General features: G+C 38.9%; 1 long non-coding RNA gene across 1 annotated transcript; it reads right to left on the bottom strand.

Annotated features, from left to right (window-relative positions):
• Positions 1-9074: 9074 nt before the first annotated feature.
• Positions 9075-15395, bottom strand: LOC118764325. The gene is made up of 2 exons (XR_005000139.1): positions 14994-15395; positions 9075-9725 (listed from the first exon to the last, which is right to left on the bottom strand). It is a non-coding gene; the product is annotated as an uncharacterized LOC118764325 (long non-coding RNA).
• Between the last annotated feature and the right edge of the window lie 1937 nt (positions 15396-17332).

Here is a 17332-nt window from a genome sequence, read left to right as displayed (position 1 = left end):
ACAACTATCCTGGGGCGCCACTTTGAAGAATTTTAGTCGAACGAATGGAACCAATACTTATTTTTAAGCCTAATTCTTTCCTTTCTTTAACGAACCCACTAAGTTACGCGGACGTAAACATATTAACACCGATTGTCAAGCACAGTATCTGTTTAATCTGCTCATTGTATACTTATTTTATTTTCTCTTTTTGATTCTTATATATGAATTTTATTTATGATTAATTGTTAGTAAGTTCATTACATATAAGAAAACTGTCCTTGATTCTAAATTATTTTAAATCACGATCTCTCTTGTACGCTACCAGCTACAGGCAAACGAAACGGAGATTAAAGAACGAAGTACATCCTGAAAAGTCACCTGATGTGGCACATCTGCACCGAATAATGCACCACAACCAGTAGTACAGAATCTCACCCACGAGGGATCGATGGACGATGGGTTGAAACGATTGTAGTGATTAGTAAAGAATCTCGTGAATTCCATTTTCTCTTTCTCTGATATATATATAGGGTGTCCCAGAAAGATTTATCCACTTTTAAAACTTTTCCTAAAGAATATCAGTTCTGGTAATATTATTTACATTTTACGTAAAGATTTGCATATGTTTTTTGTTCATGTGTGTAGTATGAATGGTGAAAAGAGTACAACAGAACAAGGAAGGAATGGAATGCAATTGGGTCTTACCTAGCCGGAGATGAACTTGGATCGCCTTTCGCCAACTCGCTCGTGTCGTGTCTTCGTCGTGTCTGAGTCAACTGCTCGATGCCGCACGTGCGTTCTGCCTGTCACTTCCGTTTCCGCCGGCGCATGCGCCCTGCAAAGCCCTGCAAGCCCCACTTCCGCTCTCCCCATCCGTCACACTCCCTCACCATCACACCACACGCCCCCTGATCTATAGATCACTGAACCGGCTTCCTCACTCGCTCCCGCACCTGAAACTGGTTTCATAATCAGCCAACCAGGGAGGAGGGTGCCGCTCCCTCTGTGGTCGCAGTGCGACCCTAGGACTTGTTTCTGGTGTGTTGCTGCCGACCTCGTCATCCTGTCTGTTGTTTTCGTCTTGCCCACTGCTGCTGGCCCCATCCTCTGGGGCATGGACAATCCTCCGTATGTCCAAAACGTGGCGTGGCATACCATCGACCGAGATGTTATTCTTTGAATTTACGGAGGTTATTGTCCCCTTTCCCCATTGCGATGTACACCGTGCGTTTGGGGGTTTTACCCAGACTTCCTCCCCGACCTGCACGAAGGCGTGCTCTTCCTCTGCCCCGGGTCGCTTTGATGTAGTACACGGATGCCTCCACTCGTACCTGAATATTGCCCTGTGTGGCACCGACTCCTCAGCCTGTCCTGATCTGGGCGACATATTGTACCAAAACACGGCCTCGACTGGTGAAATGTGACCCCTCTCTGCCATGGCCTTGATGGTACGATGATGCCTTTCCACCACCCCGTTTCCACTTGGCCGGTATGCCGCCCTGAAGAAGCGGTTGACCTTCCCCTCATCAAGCATTTCTCTCAGCACATCCGAGCGAAATGCAGTGCCGTTGTCCAGAAGCAGTTCATCCACGGGGCCTCGTTCCAGGAATATCTCCTTCAACACTTTCACAATTTCTTCTGCGGTTCCCGTCTTCATCTCCCTCCATATGGCGAACCGCCCCGGTCTGCAGTCAACCATTGAGAGGTATGTCCCCTGCCGGTAGTGTGTTATGTCCACCGCCAGTCGTCTCCAGTCCTGGTCCACTGGAATACTTCCCGCTTCATGCACGACCGGAGCAGGGTCGATGGACTGGCACCTGTCACAACTGCTAACCACTCTCTGCACGCTCCGTCTTGTTACGTCGGAGTCAACTTTTCTGGCTAGGAACAATGTCCTGTCCACACCCATGTGATGCATGGTGTGCAGTCTCCGTAACTCCGAGTCGCTCAGACGGCATACTGCAGCTACATCCTGCTTCGCATCCTCTGGCACCTGCAACCAGGCTCGCTTTACCCTGGTCAGGACGTCTGCCCTGTTCTTCTCGGAAGGCACAAAGATCACGCTCAGCCTCAGATTGAACTCAGTGGTTAGTTCACGCAGTATTCCTAATCGACGCTTTACCAGCATCTCTGCAGCCCCTTTGGTCCGCACCCTCCGCTCATCGGTGAATACTGCTGTCGCCCAACCAAGTACAGTGGCCGAATCAGTCCTGATTTCTATGGTGTGCAACCCCCACTTCAAGGCTAGGTTCACCCCCTTCAGCACGGCATCCAACTCCGCCACGTTGATATGATTGCAGTCATCCATCTTCCTGAGCCAGGCCGCATCTTCCACCGTGACACCTCCCACTTCCAAGACAACCCCTATTGCGATGCTACTGGCGTCACACCATACGATTCCGCTCTTTGATTTGGGAACATACCAGCTGCCCCTCACTGGGTCCTCTGCTCCTACTCTGACCAAGACTTCCTGCATCATGTCGATCGTCCTCTCCCCCACTTTATCATTCCACTTCACTCCTTCGGCTCGTCTCTTGATGAAGCTACATGCTGTCCGGAGCCAGCCTGCAATCGGGTAGTGTCCCACCAGCTTCCCACACAGAGAGAACAGTTCCCGTCTACTCATGCTGGCGCCCAGTTCAGGGACCTCATTCCCTCGCCGGAACACCAAGGCGCCGGCCTTGTCTCTCCATAGCTTGAGGCCCAGTGCAGCACCTCCCTCCATAGCCTCTGGCGGCTTGGCGATCAGTCCAAAACTCTTCAGATGGCCTATGACCTCCGTTGCTGGTATCACGGTTTCATCCACCAGAATGTCGTCGATGTATGAATTGGTGGCCCTTTTTACTCTGTCCACCTTCCCCAGGATGGCCTTGAGAATTGTTGCCATAATCTTCGGCGCTGAATTCAGCCCGAATCCCAACCTGGTCAGACAGTACGTCCGGCCCCTATACCTGACGAGCTGGTACTTCCATAGTTTCTCAGCCACATGCACCTGAAGGTATGCCGACTTTAAATCGACAATCGTGGAGGCCCCCGTCGGCTGCCTCCACTCTCGCAAGGTGTCTCCGCAGACATCCGTGGCCTCGCCGCCTGTATGACACGACACGTGGTCATTCAGCTCTCGGAAGTCGAGCACTGGCCTGACCTTACGCTTTGTGGGCTGTATCACCGCCATCAGTGGCAGGACTCCGCTCTCTTCTTTTTCCCAGGGGATCAGTATGCCCTCCTTAATCCACCGCTCCACCTCCCCCTCGAACTCACTTCTGGCATCTCCTTTTAGAGTATGCTGATAGCAGCCCACTTTATTCTTTAACATCGGGGGCTCTCCCTTCCAGTGCCACTCCACTGTCCACCTTTCGCCATCAAAGACAGCCCGAAAATCCTGGTCTTCAATGGTGTGCGCCGCATCCTTTTCCTCACGGTTGTCGTCGGTGCGCGGTCCCGCCCTACACGGTTTCCCCGCTAACCCAAACGTTACGCCAGCCTCGTTGACGGTGACACCTCCCAAACGGGTGATTGCATCCATCCCCATCACCACGTCGATCTCGTCCACCAAGTGACCAACCACAATTGCTCGCAACGTCAGCTGTAGTCCCTGCACCACAATCTGCGCATCCGTAACCCCTTCGCAGTGAACTTCTCTTCCGTCAACTGCCCTAACACTGCTTCCTCCACTCCACGTCTCTGCCACTTCTGTGGTCATCAGGGTCGTCGTACAGCCCGTGTCCACCAGGGCTCGCGACATCTTCCCCTTCACCAGAATGTCGACCACAGGTAGCGATGATAAACGCGCCGCTACTAGTCCAAAGGGACAACTACCGGCGCAGTAGTCTCCCGCGGTCCGTTTCCCCGCAGACACTCGCTGGTTACATGCCCCGGCTCTCGACACCGGTAGCAAATCACCTCAGGCTTGGGCGACGCGCAGTCACGGACCATGTGTGAGCCTTGGCACCGGAAACACTGTCCTTTGAACGATCGCACGCGTTCTTTCCTCAGCCCCTCTCCGCTGCTCCTAGCTGGGCCACTTTTCGACGTTACAGTCGCTGCTACCGACGTCAACCTGCTGCATGAAACCAGTACACGTGCCCGCGATATGATATCGGCCATCGGCATCGAACGCACGTTCGGGAGCTTCTGTAGCTCGACCGACATGATGTCGGGAAAGCCGGTCACGAACGCTAACCTAACCGTCCGTTCTAGCGACTCTCCCTCATATCCCGCCAGTTTAGCCAGCCTTCTAAGCTCACCGGCGAACACGTCCACCTGTTGCCCAGTCCATCTCATTCTACCCAGCCGAGCGTACGCTTCAAACATTCCTTCCGCGAAGGCCTCCATAAGTCGGATTTCCACTTTATCTGCGCTGAGTTGGTCCGTCTCCTCCATCTCTAAATATAACGCCAACGCCGGGCCATCCAAATACAACGGCATAAAACTCGCCAGGTCAGCTATACCGTGGAGCTTCGCCACCAACTTCACCTCTTCAACCAGCGACCACATCGGTGTCGCCGCAAAACGGTGTTATAGGCTCGCGTGAAACCATAGCACTCTGCATAATTTTTCTATTTTTATTTTTACGAAACCGAGTGATTATTTGCCGGTCCCAGTGATTATTTGCCGAAATAGCTTGTTGTATGAATGGTGAAAAGAGTACAACAGAACAAGGAAGGAATGGAATGCAATTGGGTCTTACCTAGCCGGAGATGAACTTGGATCGCCTTTCGCCAACTCGCTCGTGTCGTGTCTTCGTCGTGTCTGAGTCAACTGCTCGATGCCGCACGTGCGTTCTGCCTGTCACTTCCGCTTCCGCCGGCGCATGCGCCCTGCAAAGCCCTGCAAGCCACACTTCCGCTCTCCCCATCCGTCACACTCCCTCACCATCACACCACAATGTGTTTATTGTTTCGTTCGTCTCTAACAGGTTTGTAAACAAATATGGCATCAAAAACAAAACGTGACCAGATTGTTGCTTTGAAAACAGCTGGAGTGAGCAACAAGAGCATAACAAAACAGTTGAACGTGTGCCGTAAAATAGTGTTTAATACCTAAAGACGATATATGGAGTCTGCTACTACCTCTGGCAAACCAATTCCTGGTAGGAAACTATTAATTCGTACCAAACAATCTGTTGAAGCTATGAAGAAATGAATGAAGCGAAATCCCTCCAGGAGAGCAAGAAGAACTGCAAAATCTCTTGATATTTCGATATCGTCAAATCACAAGATTTTTAAAGGGGATTTTAAACTAACAGCGGTGGTGCCCCAACATGGCCGCGGCCTTCGGGCTGAAAAATTTTAAGGATTTAAGGATTTAACTGCATACAAGAAACAATCCCAGCAGTGAATTTCAGCAACTTCCAAGAGGAAATGACTCAACAGGGGTAAAACCATGTTAGTTGAAATGAAGCGCGCCGCTAACAAAGTGTTGATCTAGTGTGAATAGAAGATTTTCACAGTGGAAGCAATTACCAACAGGCAGAATGACAGGTTTTATGCACGTACTGTAGGAGACATACCCGAAGGTAGCAGGAGCCATTTATGCTGTCAGAAGCCAGCTTCACTCATGGTTCGGGTCGCAGTTGCATGTGATGGGTCCAAGTCTCCTTTGATCTTCGTCGATGCTGGCATCAAGGTTGACTGTGAAGTTTAAGTGAAAATGTTGGACGAGAAATTGTTACCCTAGGTCACAATACAGACATGGTACAAAGAGCATTTCAGCAGTTTTAGGGACAAGACGACATGGCCCCCGCCTCAAGTTCAGACATCAATCTCATAGACTTTGCTATCTGGTCAAATCTTAGAGAATTATGTTTCTCCTCGCTCTTATCCAAATGTATCAGATTTGAAGAAAGCCCTTCAGTTCTCACGGGTCAAGTTAGATAGAGAGGTAACACAACGCTCATGCAACTCAGTGAACACCCGTCTGCAAGCTATGGTGAAGGCAAAATGTGATCATTTTGAAATGTAATTACTGCAATGGATTGAGAATTTCCATTAGAACGTGTGTGCCAAATTTCATTATCCTACGTTAAGTTTATTTTGAATAATTAAGAAATATCAATGAGTGAATCTTTCTTGAACATCTGATATATATATATCGTGGCACTCCGTCGGTTACGACAATGTGGGTTCCAGTTGATCCGATCAACGGAACAGCTTGCTCGTGAAATTAACGTGCAAGTGGCTGAGCACTCCACAGACACGGATACCCTTAATGTAGTTATCGGGGAGATTCAGCGTGACACAGAGTGTGACAAGGTTGGCCCTTTGGAATACAGGTACAACAGAAACAGGAAGAAAGAGTGAGAGAAAGTTGTGGTAAAAGAGTACAGCAGGGTTCGGCACCACCCACTGCCGGAGCCTCGTGGAGCTTTAGGTGTTTTCGCTCAATAAACACTCACAACGCCCGGTCTGGGAAACGAACCCGCGATCCTACGACCATTGGGTCATTGCTGCTCCACACACACACACACACAAATATATATATATATTATATATATATATATATATATATATATAATATATATATATATATATATATATATATATATATTATATATATATATATATATATATATATATATATATGCACATACATATATATAATGTAAGAGAGGAAGAATTAGACAGAATGAGTGAGCGTAATAACAAAATAAACTGAAGAATAAATATTATTTGGCATTATTTTATTTTGCATTAAATATATTTTTTAAGCATTTTTTCATATTTTTATATTTTTATCTTTGTGTTTTTTTCATTAAATATTCATCTTTAAATAGATTTTTTCATGTACGTGTGGAGATGGAATTACATATAACTTTATTATTACTATCATTATTATTTTATAAATTTTGACATTTAAACATTGAGTTACGATACATATGCAAAACCATAGCATCTTTTGTAGGTAATGTTTTGCTTTTTTTTAATCGATTAACTGATCCCTGTATAGGCTCGGTATGTATTTTATTAACTCCGGGTGGGGGAAGGTGGAATGAGAGAAGTATGAACGGCAAAGTTCCCTTCAGTGTGGTTTGAACCGAGAATATAAAGGGGAGTAACAGTGAATTTTTTTCTTCATTGCTCCAGCTCTCTACCGTTTCTGCCACTATATCACATTTACAATATTTCTTTCTACTCGAAGGCTGTGAGCTGGCAGAATAAGGCTGGGTAAAATTCTTAGCGGCATTTCGTCTGTCATTACTTTCTGAGTTCAAATTTCACAGAGGTCGACTTTGCCATTCATCCCTTTCGGAGTCGATAAAAGAGCACTGGGGTCGATGAAACCGATTTTCCCCACTCTCGAGAAATTGTTGGTTTTGTACCAAAATTTGAAAGCAATATTTCATGCTATTTTTAGCAGAAAACCTAAACATTTTTTTCTTGGGGAGGGAAGGGAGCAGATGAGGTTTTATTACATCGACCCATGTATTTTACTCGTACCTTTTGCTATCGAACTCGAAAAGGTCAAAGGTCGACAGACAAAGTTGACCTCGAAGGGATTTGAATTCGAAATGGAGAGTTGGGACAAATACCGCAAAGCATTTTCTCCAACGCTCTAACGATTCTGCCAGCCCACTGGCCTGATGATGATCCTGATCCTGATGATTACGATGATGATGAAGATGATGATGATGATGACAACGACGACGATGATAATAATAATAATAATAATAATGATAATAATAATAATGATAATAATAATAATAATAACAACAGCAACAACAACGATGATAATAGCAACAACAATAACAACACAACGTAATTCGCTGATAGTTGAAATAAAACTTGGAGATCACAGAACTGAGAGGGGAGGGGTTCTGTAATTTACAAGTAAATCTTACATACATCGTATATTTCATATCTGTGTATCATATATGTGTGTGTGTGTGTGTGTGTGTGTGTCATATATATATATATATTCATCATGTTGGACCGCTGAAATCTCTATTTTCTCTTATTCCTTTCTGTTGAAGAGCTATGGCTCGAAACGTAAAACGCTTTTCCATTTTCCCCAGCGTCAAACTAATGCACTTGTTTGTTATTCATACACCTGTCTTCGTGCTTTGTTTTTCTATAAATTTTAACTATCATTTTCTATAAATTTCAACTTTATATATATATATATATATATTATGTATGTATGTATGTATATGCATATGTACGTGTGTGTATGTAAGCATGTATATATATGTATATATGCATGTATACACTTACATACAATTATATATATATATATATATATATATATAATATATATATATATATTATGTATGTATGTATGTATATGCATATGTACGTGTGTGTATGTAAGCATGTATATATATGTATATATGCATGTATACACTTACATACAATTATATATATATATATATATATATATATATATATATATATACATACATAAGATAGATTTAACTTTATTAACGAAGGGAAATATCTCGTAAAAGTGTCCATCTAACTTTTACTCCGCAAATTGCCAAAAAGTAAATGGCGCGAAATAGCTGGTAGAGGATAACATCAGTAGTAATAATAGCGATTGGAGGGTTGGCATAAAAATTAGAACAATGGACTAAATGATCATACGACATTTTAATTTTGCCCTTCTACAATCAAGGTTCAAATTACTAACAGAACTGACATTTTTTTTTTCATTGATAACAGGGTTTATAAAAAAAACTTTCATGAAATTTTATTGAAATCAATTGACTTGACTGTGTTCCTTTGCTACAAGACCTTAGATTTGTATTTTGTCAAATGAAATCAACGACAACGATAGCGATTACAACAACGACATCAACAACAACAACAACAACAACATCAACAACAACAATAATAATAATTTTGGCACAAGGCCAGCAAGTCAATTCCATTGACCTCAGTGCTCAACTGATAGTTATTTTATCGATTTCGAAGGATGAAAGGCAAAGTCGATTTCGGCAGAATTTGAACTCTGAACGTAAAGACGGACGAAATGCCGTGAAGCATTTTGCCCGCCATGCTAAAGATTCTGCCAACTCGCCGCCTTAGTAGTAGTAGTAGTAGTAGTAGTAGTAGTAGTAGTAGTAGTAGTAGTAGTAGTAGTAATAATAATAATAATTTGGAGAGATGAGTATCTTTAAAATGTATTGATCCCAGTCTTTTACTAGTGCTTCTGGGAAGGATGGAAAACAAAGTTGACTTTAGCAGGATGTGAACTCAGAACGTAAAGAGAAGTAAATACAACGAGTTATTTTAATCTTTGCTTTAACAATTCTGCAAATCCGCCAACAGAAAAAAACAAGGAGATCGTTCAGAAATGTTAGTGCGGGTTAAGATTAGTGTCTCTGTCCTTATCGATACCCGAGGCGATGAGACATTTGTCGTAGTATTCCTGGTCGCAAAAGCAACAGTACTCTATTGCAGTGTTCTTGTATAAGGAACCACATTCACCACAAACCCAGGATTTCTGGAATAAGAGTTCATCATTTATTTCACACGCTTTACATGGAGTATGGGCCGCCAACGACAGTTTGATTGGGTGAATAACAACTAGCAAAAGTGCCAGTGTGATGGCTGTAGTAATTCTCATTTTATGTATATTGTACATAAACAAACAGTTAAATTGATTCAATGATTTATTTTTTCAATTAATCCGTTCGGTGTAGTTTCAATATCGGGATGTATCGACTGGTTTGATGTGTGGTAACGTACCAGATTAATATCCTCCTGTCTTTCGTTTTCGTTTTTCTAACAATTTTTTGAAACCTATTAAAAGATAAAAATAAAAAGATAAAAACGTCATCATTACCGTCATTATCATCATCATCATCATCATCATCATCATCATCATCATCATCATCATCATCATCATCATCATTATCGTTTTTATCATTCTTCTCATTATCTTTATTGCTCATATCAACGTCATCAGTTTCATCACCATATATTTAGATTAATATCATCTTTCTGATTTTCTTTACATCATAATCATCATCATTTTCATTCATCATCATCATCATCATCATCATCATCATCATCTGCCACCATCATTATAGTTATTGTTACCATCAATATTTTCATCACCATTATCGTTTCTATCATTTCACTTTCATCATTATCGTTCCTATCATCATCATCATCATCATCATCATGAACAAAAAGTAAAATAATGCAACATTTTTTTTTCTAAAAAACAATGCAGTACATTGCTATCACTTCGGAACAAACAGTTTTCAGATATGCTACAAGACCTGTATGCCTTCAAACCATTAGGTGAAATTGATAAAAAAAAATTCATGGAACTTCCTTTATTTTCATCAAGCCAAAAACTTAAAGCAAGAAAAGTAAATGTCACAGTAGTATTATTTAGTTTCAAAGCATTTTACAAATATTCTATATGTTACAATTTAGAGTCATTAAAATAATGTACACTAAGAGAAGCGTACTGTAATTGCCTACAATGTTGAACTCATTAATCCGAATTAAGAAATAACTATTCTTTTCAGTCTTTTCCTCTAGTTGTTCTTCAACATGCAACCACTTCAAAATTTGATCTTTGAATTGAATTGGTGCTTTCATATATATATATATATATATATATATATATATATATATATATATATATATATATATATAATATGCCGGAGGACCGCCTTTAGTCGAAGAAATCGACCCCAGGACCTTTATTCTTTGTAAGCCTAGTACTTATTCTATCGGTCCCTTTTGCCGAACCGCTAAGTTACAGGGACTTAAACACACCAGCATCGGTTGTCAAGCGATGTTGGGTGACACACTCCCGCTGATCTAGTAAAAAGAGAGAAAATTTATATTAAATCTCTGAGCAAGAGATAAACAGTAACAGTACGGAATCGTAAGATATTCTGTCCAACTAAATGTATACATACATACATGCATGCATACATACATACATACATACATACATACATACATACATACATACATACATGCATACATATATGCATACATACATACATACATACATACATACATACATACATACATACATACATACATACATACATACATACATACATGGTGGCTGCCCCCTCGTTATCGAGTATGGCCATTGCACGAAGCTTAATCAATGTTGTTATTGTGCAATGCCTGTGCAAGAAGATTTTTTTAAAAGTGAGTAAAGGCCGTGCACTGAGTCAATCCCACTCACTAAGCAACAGCGGACATAATCTGAAAAGAAGAACAAGTCAACATCATTGGTAACCACTGAGCCGCAGGTCTTATGTCGGAGTCATCCCAGTTACCTGAGTTACCTTCTCCTAGAAGGATGCCCTAACAAAGGCTAGGAGTCCTTCACTCCCAATGGTTTAATCGCGCGATCGGGTATTCAGTCCGATTATTTCTATGTCCCCGCGCATGATCCAGCCTTAAGACATTTATTGAATGGCCGTTGACTCTCAAGAGTTCCTCCGCCCTTTGACGGGTTTTGTTTTTCATCCCGCAGGGTGTCCAATAAACACCCTCCTCACCAAGCAAGCTTGGTGAGGTTGCCGGTTTAGTCGCCAACGACCCGACCATGCAACAGGTTGTACTGGGTTACATGTTACCAGTAGCTCTCGAAAGTGACCTGACATACATAAATACATACATACATACATACATACATACATACATACATACTACATATACATACATACATACTAAAATTATGCTTTTGAATTTATGACTCAAGAAAAATAGTAAAAACAATTCTAGAAATTGGCCAGTTTTTTTTCTAATCAGTATTAATATTGACTTATGGATTCTGTAGCAACTCTGTCGTAACTAGGTTTATAATTACTAATGACCAAAGGTAAATAGTAATCGAAATAATTGCTAATCAGTCGTGCTCGATATCTCCAACTGATATAATTCACGTGAGTACGATATATTTTTCCAAATCATTATAAATACGAGAATAATAATGTCAATTCTAGAACAAAATATATGACAGATGTTTCCTCGTTAATTGATATTGAAATGTAGTTCCTCGTACATCGCTATGCGAGCGATTAAATTTTGTTATGCAAGAAATACTTAGATGTTCATTTGATACAGCGTTTATCCAAGGGGAAACAATTTCCCGTACGTTCTATTTATGTCCCTTTAACTTTTTAAAAAGAAGTTCGCCGCGGACACGTATTCATTTATTCTGGAGTCGAGAAAATGAGTTCCCGTCATGTTATGGTATTGATTATAATTGCATTATACATTAACTTCTAAAATTTCTAGTAGTTCTCGTAAGCAGGAATGTATGTAGGATTGTCTTTGTGCGAACACCCGCGCCCTGTGGGTGTGTTTGTGTGCGTGTATACATCTGTAGGTATATAATGGTTCTAGTTTCAACATACGAACATACCCACGTATTTATATATATATATATATATATATATATATATTATATATATTATATATATATATATATATATATATATATATATATACATATATATACATACATACATACATACATACACACCCACCCACACACACACACATATATATATAAATGTATGTATGTATATAATGAATACTGTGTAATTTATAGTATTATTTAGTATTGGCCTAGTGAGGATAAAGTACTTTAAATAAATTCTTTTGGTATTTAGCCATGACTAATCGCATATTGTTTTTGTTTTATAATACTAGTGAGAATAAAGAATTTTTCTGAATAAATTGTCTGAATAACATGTATTTTTCCTAATAGTATAGAAGAATAAAAGGAGTTATTTCCTATTTCACCATAAATCCTTAGCATATTATTTGTTTTTTAAAAACTAATGCGCAAAAATATATTTAGATTAATATTCTTAAAAATACACAAACGTATTTTATGTCTGGTATATTAATTTTTATTTATTTATTTTTATTTTTTTGTTTTTATTATATATTTTTATCATATATATATTTTTTTTAACTATTGACGCTCACGCTTACAAACATAAACATGTTCTAGGATCTAAAACTCCTCATACGTAATTTTTGTCAAATATTTCCCCGAAGAGATTCTTACCCAAATACATTGATTTTTTATAAATTTATTATTGGATCTGAGTCGAAACAATTGTAGGATTATAATATTTATATTTATATTACATTATATTATAATAAAAATATAATATGATGTTTATAAATTAAAATATGCCAATCGTAAATCTCCATCTTCTTTTCATTTTATATATAGATATACAGATATAGATGCGTATGAATGTATGTATGTATGTATGTATAGGTGGAGGTGTGCTTCAGTTTGATCAACTGGCAAAGATGAGTAATCTTGCAACGGACCGGTATTGGAGAATATATGCACCATGGAACCAGGAAACCGGCTTTATGAGTCTACATGACTCAGGAAGGAACTTTACTCTTTATCTGTGTGGTTAGAACATTGCTTTCCTACCGCATGGTCTTGGGTCACTGGGTGGTACTTTGGGCAAGTGCCTCGGGCCAACCAAAGCCTTGAGTGGATTTGGTAGACAGAAACTGAAAGAAGCCTGTCGCATTTATATATATATATAGATATATATATATATATATATATAGTTATATTCGGAATGGTCATTTTGCCAGTTTAGCCAATAATATATATATATATATATATATATATATATATGTCTATATCTATATGTGTGTGTCTTTGTGTCTTTGTCTCCACACCATCACCGCTTGGTAGCCGGTGTTGATGTGTTATCCTCAACTTAGCGGTTTGGCATAAGAGACCGATAGAAAAATTACTAGACTTTAAAAAATCAAGCGGTTGACTTGTTTGACTAAGATCCTTCAAGGCGGTGCTCCAGCATGGCTGCAGTCAAATGATTGAAACAAGTAAAAGAAAAGAATAAAAGAATATGTGCGTGTCTGCGTGTGCGTGTGTGTGTGGAGAGTTCACTCAATGCATATGTATATAAAGATACATATAAGCACATATATATATTTATATTCGCATACAGACAAATATACATACATAATACATACATACATATATATTATATATTACATGCATATATATATATATATATATATATATATATATATATATATATATATATATATATATATATACATATATATACAGGGTGCGGTGATTAAACTGTCGTCTAAATTACGCAAAAATAGAAATAGCACTGATATCTCATTTTAACAGATATATTTACTAAAATTACATAAGAATATTTTGAAATACTAAAGAGTAAATTTATTCAACACCATGATGTTGGCTGGATGATTGATTTTTATCACTCTCGGTACATGTCCTCAGATTGAAGCCCAAACACTCTGAAATGTTCGTATTGGAGCTTCCGAAACGCCAAGCAATACAGTATATAGTTTCCAAATTTCTAGCGGATTGAAATGCATCATAGAGCTGTTTTTCTCACAGACGATGCCCAACTGACCCTACTATACTGACAAAAACAAAAACAAACATTGCGCATGTGCGAAATTAGAAATATAAAATGGCAATAATTTACCCATCGCACCGTGTATATGAATATACACACATACATACATACGTGAAGAGAGATCAAGGAGAGATAAAGTGCGTTGCTGTGCTTAAGGACTCTTTACTCTTTTACTTGTTTCAGTCATTTGACTGCGGCCATGCTGGAGCACCGCCTTTAGTCGAGCAAATCGACCCCGAGACTTATTCTTTGTAAGTCTATTCTATCGGTCTCTTTTGCCGAACCGCTAAGTGACGGGGACGTAAACACACCAGCATTGGTTGTCAAGCAATGCTAGGGGGACAAACACAAACGCACAAACACACACATACATATATATATATATATATATATATATATATATATATATATACGACAGGCTTCTTTCAGTTTCCGTCTACCAAATCCACTCACAAGGCATTGGTCGGCCCGGGGCTATAGCAGAAGACACTTGCCCAAGGTGCCACGCAGTGGGACTGAACCCGGAACCATGTGGTGGGTTAGCAAGCTACTTACCACACAGCCACTCCTGCGCCTACCGATAACAATATGTCAAAAAAGTAAAAATGATCTTACTTACCAAGCGTCAGTGAAAGAAGAACATGATGCAATGAGCTAACATCCTAAATTTTTCCTCCTTTATATAGGAATACTAAAACAAACTAGTTTGGTACAATAAAGTGGTAGCGGTAGTAATGTTATTGTAAGCGATGGTGGGAACGTCGGGTTTTTTTTCTTGTGTAATCAGTGATAAGACTAAAATTAGTAATACGTATGTGTGAGTGTGTAATTGTGTGTGTGTGTGAGCGCGTGTTTGCGTGTGTTATATTATATATATATATATATATAGGTGCAGGCGTGGCTGTGTCGTAATGAGCTTGTTTCCTAGCCACATGTTTCCGGTTTTAGTGGGATCGCGTGAACTTGGTCAAGTGTCTTGTAATATATCCTCGGCCTGTCCAAAATCTTGTGAGTGGGTTTGATAGACGAAAATTGAAAGAGGCCCGTCGTATATATATATATATATATATATATAATATATATATATATATATATATATGAATTACATGGAAAAATACGAGCAAGAGAAATAATATTCTGAAGATTATAAATTTAGAAAAGTACAAGACAAATTATTACATCGGTAAATATTACAGGATAAATTATTACATATTTAGATTTAGAAAATATTAGCTTTTATTAAAACTAAAAGTTTTATTACAAGTTATTACTTCTATTTCTTATAACTTATTTCTATTAAAAATAAAAGATAACTCAATTAAAATATTTTATCTTTAGCTGCAATATTTTAGTAAAAGTTTTCTTGTCCTGTACTTTTCCAGATTTATAATCCAAAGAATATTATTTCTCTTGCTCGCATTTTTCCATGTAATCCATGTTTTTTTTACAGGCTATGCTATTGTGATAATTGATAATGTGTCAAATGTGTCAATTAGCGGTGTCGTCGATAATTTTTTCTTTACCTTTATAATGCCGGTGACATATATCAAAACTATATTCATAAAAAAGTATAGAGCTATGTTATCACCCTCAAATTTAAGAAACAAACACTCATAACTTTTTTCTTTTAAAACTTCATTGTATGAGATTCATACCATGAAATTCCTCGAATTGAACTCAAATTAAATTAAAATCATTTAAGCTTAATCAAAATATAGTTTGTTTTTAAAATAAAAACAGTTAATTTTACTTAGATCCAATTTTTTGTTTTATAATTTTTTCATGATATCTTACCTCACAACTTTTGGGATACAAATTTTTTGTTGCATGGGATCAAAACTATGAAATACTTCACGCTTTCTCCTAGCATTGAAACTAAGATAAATATATTTTGCTTTTAAAATGAAAAAAAAAAGGTATTTAGATCTAAACTTGATTGGTGGCGTTACTTACTCTCCTATAACCTCGCTACAAATTTTGATGCAAACTTTTCTCTACTGGACTAAAACCAAAATGTAGCTAGGGACACGCGCTCTTCAAAAATGTTAATGGTTTTCCATTTGGTTAAGAACTGAATTAGCGACAAGCTCTGAAAGATGCTGCATGTGAGTAAATTGCGGCCTTAAGAATATTATTTAACTACTACGGTAGTTGAATGATATATCTATGTGTGTGTGTCTTTGTGTCTGTTTGACCCCCACCCCTCCATCACAACTGCTTGACAATCGGTATTGGTGTGTTTACGTCCCCATAACTTAGCGGTTCAGCAAAAAGGATTGATAGAGTAAGTGTTAAGCTTAAAAAATAAATCCTTCAAAGCGGTGCTCCAGTATGACCGCAGTCAAATGACTGAAACATGTAAAGGAATAAGAGAACATGCTTAATACATACATACACACACACATATACACATACATATACATACAGACAGACACACACACATACATACATACACATACACACGTACATACATACATACTTACATACATACATACATACAAACATACATAATGCATATATAATATATACATACATACACGAACATACATATACACATAATGCATACATACATAATACATACATATACACATACATACATACATACATACATACATACATACATACATACATACATACATACATACATAATGATAGTCTCTCGTGACCGAGGAAGTTAGTTCTACAATTTCTTAAATGTTTTTACCTGATTTTACCGTTTTTTTTATATACTTATATGCTGTCATAGGTAGATAGATAGATAGATAGATAGATAGATAGATAGATAGATAGATAGATAGATAGATAGATAGATAGATAGATAGATAGATAGATAGATAGATAGATAGATAGATAAGTTTCTTTATTGGCCACACAGGGCTGCACACAGATGGGACAAATTACAAGGTAGAGCTTTTCTTTTGGGGGATAAAAAAAAGGTGGCGTAGGTTTTCGATCAAA

Source organism: Octopus sinensis, linkage group LG7 (genome assembly GCF_006345805.1).
Source record: "Octopus sinensis linkage group LG7, ASM634580v1, whole genome shotgun sequence".
Lineage (NCBI taxonomy): Eukaryota > Metazoa > Mollusca > Cephalopoda > Octopoda > Octopodidae > Octopus > Octopus sinensis.
This window is presented reverse-complemented; position numbering and strand designations above follow the sequence as displayed.